Below are 6,047 nucleotides of genomic sequence, written 5' to 3' on the forward strand. Positions count from 1 at the left end.
TCTGAAAAATAAAAGAAGTGATCTGATTGGTTGCTAAGAGCAACTGGACAACATTTCCTCTCCACAGGTACATTTCCCCGATTGTCTTCATATTTAGGATGAGAATCTACTGACAAAGTGAGTAGCCAACCATTTCTGGGCATAAAACTCTGTAAGAAACAGCAGTCTGGGGGCGTCTGTGGTGGACATGAAGGAAGGGGGGGGGTCCAGGGAAATTGAGATTTGACGTCTGCAGCGAGCGCTTCTCACTGAGCGACGGGTCTCATCCCAGGTATTGCAGGGGGACCCCCCACGATCAGCTACTTATCACATAAACCATGGATAGGGGATAAGTTAATTTTTGCCATAGTTCTCCTTTAATTGGCCAGAACACACCCAAAATCGGTCCCAGCCAAATATTGCTTCGTGTCCTGTCATTTCTCCCAGCTGTTCTTTTTCTACCTGCTTGTAAGGCATGCCTACACTCTCTAATTCCTTAAAGTGGTACTCCGCCCCTAGATATCTTATCCCCTACCTTAAGGATAGGACAAAAGATGACTGATCACTGGGACCCCCGCAATCTTCATGCAGCACCCGGCGTTCCAAATAATATATTAAGAACTCTGGGTTCTCGTGGTGCGGGTCGTGACCTCCTGCCACGCCCTTTCCATTTATGTCTATGGGAGGTGGTGTGATGTCACAAGAAGGTGTGGCATGATGTCACGAATCCCATCACAGGAACCAGTGATCTAAACATACTATTTAGAATTTTGGTTGCTGCATGGAGATTGCTGGGGTCCCAGCAGCAGGATCCCCTTGATCAGACATCTTATCCCCTATCCTTTACATAGGGGATAAGATATCTAGAGGCGGAGTACCCCTTTAAGGGACAGTTCATGTACCCAAAAGTTGATCCTTTGCAACCGTATGACCCCTAGCAAGTTCCCTGCATGAGTCCCATTCATCAGAAAAAGGCGTGTGCATGGAACTTGCTGGGTGTTCTACGTTTGCCTCATAAACTGCACCAGCCAGCACCAGTTGCCTCTCTCTGCACCACATTATGCAGATCGTGCAGGAGAGCAGCTTTGGTCATCCATGTTTTGCTAACTCTATTTTCACACACAGAAATAAATAAATGAGTCGAACAAGTCAAAGAACAGTTTAAAAAAAGGGGAACTTTATTTATTATTTATTAAAATGTTTGTGTAGGGGATTTTTTGTAACCTCCCATCACTCACAAAGAGCGTACAGTAACTAATACTCAGGACAGGAAAAACCTCCAGAGGGGAGGAAACCTGTAGGGAATCCATGGCTACTGTATGGCCCTTCCTCTGGGCATACTAAAGGAGGTTACCTCTATAATTTGGGCAAATGTTTCTGTGTATGTGCATGATTCCTAGGCCTGTGCCTTCATCCAACGTCTTGCTGTAGGTCCCGAAATGCTACTCCATGTCCTGGAAATAGTGCATCTAAGATAGGGGACAAAAAAGATAGATTATTTACATGTTTATCATAAAAATACACATGGAACTGCAATAAAGACCTTTTGGACAAAACAATGTAACACTTACCAGTCACAGTCATGTGCATGACTTTGCATTCCCGTGTCCCTACACAGTGTCCAGCACCGGCCCCTCACTGATGAACAGGACCAGTGTTATTTCTGGGGCTATGCCTTCATCCAACGTCTTGCTGTAGGTCCGGAAATGCTACTCCATGTCCTGGAGATAGTGCATCTAAGATAAGAAAAAAAAGATAGATTATTTACATGTTTATCATAGAAATACACATGGAACTGCACTAAAGATCTTTTGGACACAACAATGTAACACTTACCAGTCACAGTCATGTGTATGACTTTGCATTCCCGCGTCCCTACACAGTGTCCAGCACCGGCCCCTCACTGATGGAGAATGAACAGGAGCAGTGTTATTTCTGCTCAGTGCTGCTCTTTGGTGGACAATGGTTATGACATCACATGTTTGACACACTGTTACCTCCTGGGAGTTCTATTTCAGTAGTGCTGCTCTCTGATTGGCTGAAAATCAAAAAAGCTTTCTAATATATTCTGTATGACTGTTATTTAAGGTTTTTGACAAATTTTATTAAAATGGCGCCACTACCTGTGGGTGCGTTATATTTGTTTCTCCTAACCAGACATTCTGTATAAGTAATATAATTTGGTGGCCCCAACAGCCTCGGCCCATAGGTTTCTTACATAGATCAATGCTACTCCGGTAGGCTCAATGAGCAGCGCTGGCCGCCGGGACGTCTGACGAGTGACGTCCCTGACGTTGCGGTCTGGAACGAAGGATGTCACTAGTCATACGTCCCAGCAGCCATTGATTTAAAGTGGTCATGGCTCCTGCTGCCAGTTCAAGATCAGACACCATGGCCCTAGATTGACATACTGCAACACCGATCCCCTGTGGCTGCCCACCTGTTGCAAAACTACAACTCTCAGCCTTCGGCTGTCAGGGCATGCTGGGAGCAGGGGCGGATCCAGAGTCGAGTCTCGGGAGGGGCGCTATTAGAGTATTTTGTGTTGGCGGACAGAAGATTACGGAACTTACAATATTATTAAATGTATCATACAGTCCTAACCTTGTTTAAGACTCTTAGGCCGTGCTCATATGTCAGAAAAATAATCATATATACCAATTGCCACAGAATGGGAAAGTGCTAAGGCTCTATAGTGAGGAGAATACGCAGTGATATCAGTGACTACAGGTGACGTCTTATCATTGTGTATTCTCCTCACTATAGAGAAGACGTCACCTGTAATCACTGATATCATTGTGTATTCTCCTCACTATAGAGATCAGTGATTACAGGTGACGTCTTCTCTATAGTGAGGAGAATACACAATGATATCAGTGATTACAGGTGACGTCTTCTCTATAGTCTTTCCTTATCTAATTCAGATGGTACATACCGCCAGGATTTGTTCCAGCTAAATCTTCTCTCTGCAAAACTTGATGCCCAGACGTCTCCTCACTATGCCAATGCATTCTGATCCTCTATATGAAAACAATAATTATTATAATACTGCCAAACACTGTATTCTTTGAATATAATAATGTCACACACCCTCCTAATATAATTCTGACATACTGTACCCCCTGAATAGACAACACACTGTACCCTCTGAATATAATACCACCATACACTGTACCCTCTGAATATAATACTACCACACACTGTGCCCTCTAAATTTAATACTACCAAACACTGCACCCTCTGAATATAATACTATCACACGCTGCACCCTCTAAATATAATACTATCACACACTGTACCCACTGAATATAATACTAACACACACTGTGCCCTCTAAATCTAATACTACCACACAGTGCATTCTCTGAATATAACTTGCTGTGCTGTAACTACCCTCTGAGTAAAATACCGTAATGTATTGTGGCCCCTAAAAAACGTACCACCCCAGAAATTCCTCACAATATACACTATACTTCTGAAAGGCAAAACACTCTGTGCCTTCACATATAGTAATAATGCCCCATCTTGTGCCCCTACATATAATATGACCTGTCCTGTTCCCCCACATAATAATGCCCTCTGTGCTGTGCTCCTCACATAGAATGCTCCTGTCATGTGCCCCACACATTTAATGCCCCCTGTGCTGTGCCCTTCACATATAATGCCCCCATTCTTTGCCCCTCACATATAATGCATCCATCATGCGCCCCTCATATATAAAGCCCCCATCATGCGTCCCGCACATATAATGCCCTTATCATGCGCCCCTCACATATAATGCCCCCTGTGCTGTGCCCTTCACATATAAAGCCCCATGTCCTGTCCACTCAGGGGGCATTATATGTGAGGAGCACAGCACAGGGGGCAATATATGTGAGGGGAACAGCACAGGGGGCAATATATGTGAGGGGAACAGCACAGGGGGCAATATATGTGAGGGGCACAGCACAGGGGGCATTATAAGTGTGGGGTACATAACAGGGGGCATTATATCATATAATGTCCCCCTGTGCTGTGCCCCACACATATAATGCCCCCTGTGCTGTGCCCCACACATATAATTTATATGTGTGGCACAGCACAAGGGGCATTATATGTGAGGGGCACAGCACAGGGGGCATTATATGTGAGGGGCACAGCACAGGGGGCATTATATGTGAGGGGCACAGCACAGGGGGGCATTATATCATATAATGCCCCCCTGTGCTGTGCCCCACACATATAATGCACCCTGTGCTGTGTGCCCCACACATATAATTTATATGTGTGGCACAGCACAGGGGGCATTAGGTGAGGGGCACAGCACAGGGGACATTATATGATATAATGCCCCCCTGTCCTGTGCCCCTCACATATAATGCCCCCTGTGCTGTGCCCCTCACATATAATGTCCCCTGTGTTGTGCCCCTCACATAATGCCCCCTGTGCTGTGCCACACATATAAATTATATGTGAAGGGCACAGGACAGGGGGCATTATGTGAGGGGCACAGCACAGGGGGCATTATATGTGAAGGGCACAGGACAGGGGGCCCCCTGTCATGTGCTCTTCACATATAATGCCCCCTGTGCTTTGCCCTGCAGACCAGGGACATGCACAGACATTTTGGAGGGCAGGGGCTCAAGTAAAAAAGAGGGCACTTTTCATAATTTAAAAAACGTCTGCCAGACTTAATGGGCAGATGTGCTGCGGCCCAGGGACACAGTGGCCTCCCGCCAGGCTTTCTCGACATTCTTAGCCCCCATAAAAGTTGGTGTTTTTGTAAAATCGAGTCAAGAACAGTTTCTATGAAGGTCTGCCATGTGTATATACACTTTGGCTGTGCTGTCAGTCTTATTTACAGAAAAGATATGACAGCTGCCCTATAATATACTGTATTATAGAGGAGATTTATCAAACCTGTGCAGAGAAAGAGCGGTGCAGTCGCCCATAGCAACCAATCAGATCGTTTTGCGGAAGGATTTTCCTCTGCAAAGGTTTTAATAAATCTCCCCCTATATGCCCCCACCTGAGCTCTATATGACAGAACCCAGCACCCATCACCAATCACCCATTACCCATCCCCAATCACCCAGCACCAATCACCCAGCACCCATCACCCATCCCCAATCACCTAGCACCAATCACCCAGCACCCATCACCAATCACCCAGCACCAATCACCCAGCACCAATCACCCAGCACCAATCACCCAGCACCCATCCCCAATCACCTAGCACCAATCAACCAGCACCCATCACCAATCACCCAGCACCAATCACCCAGCACCAATCACCCATCACCCATCCCCAATCACCCAGCACTCATCACCCATCCCCAATCACCCAGCACCAATCACCCAGCACCAATCACCCAGCACCCATCACCCAGCACCCATCACCAATCACCCACCTTACGCAGGAATCTCCACACAGCTCTGGTTCTTACACTGAAGAGATGGACACCACACTAATATATGCTTACAGTCTACAATATACTAAAGTTGGCAAAAAAAATAATTATAAATATACAAAGATGGCGAGGCATAGCACAGCATACAGGATGGAGGCAGGGAAGCTCCGCCTCCATTGCGCACAAGACTGACTTCGCATACTAGCAATGTGGGGCAATACCTAGAAAATGGAAAGACCAATTTTTGTATACTGCACTGTAACCTAGTGTATTGGGTTTAGTGCGAGTAAACAGCCTGTCAGTTTCCCTTTAATTATATACCGTACCTCCCCTTAATTCCCTATATACTGTGCCACCATTCATCTATTAATTCCCTATATACTGTGCCACCATTAATGAACTATATACTGTGCCACCATTCATCTATTAATTCCCTATATAATGTGCCACCATTCATCTATTAATTCCCTATATACTGTGCCACCATTAATGAACTATATACTGTGCCACCATTCATCTATAAATTCCCTATATACTGTGCCCCTATTAATGAACTATATACTGTGCCACTATTAATGAACTATATACTGTGCCACCATTCATCTATTAATTCCCTATATACTGTGCCACCATTAATGAACTATATACTGTGCCACCATTCATCTATTAATTCCCTAT

General features: G+C 45.3%; 1 long non-coding RNA gene across 1 annotated transcript; it reads right to left on the reverse strand.

Annotated features, from left to right (window-relative positions):
• Window positions 1-1,353: 1,353 nt before the first annotated feature.
• LOC130368189 (uncharacterized) lies at window positions 1,354-1,934 on the reverse strand. Its single transcript, XR_008892335.1, has 3 exons — window positions 1,816-1,934; window positions 1,551-1,715; window positions 1,354-1,448 (listed from the first exon to the last, which is right to left on the reverse strand). It is a non-coding gene; the product is annotated as an uncharacterized LOC130368189 (long non-coding RNA).
• Between the last annotated feature and the right edge of the window lie 4,113 nt (window positions 1,935-6,047).

Source organism: Hyla sarda, chromosome 4, assembly GCF_029499605.1.
Source record: "Hyla sarda isolate aHylSar1 chromosome 4, aHylSar1.hap1, whole genome shotgun sequence".
NCBI lineage: Eukaryota > Metazoa > Chordata > Amphibia > Anura > Hylidae > Hyla > Hyla sarda.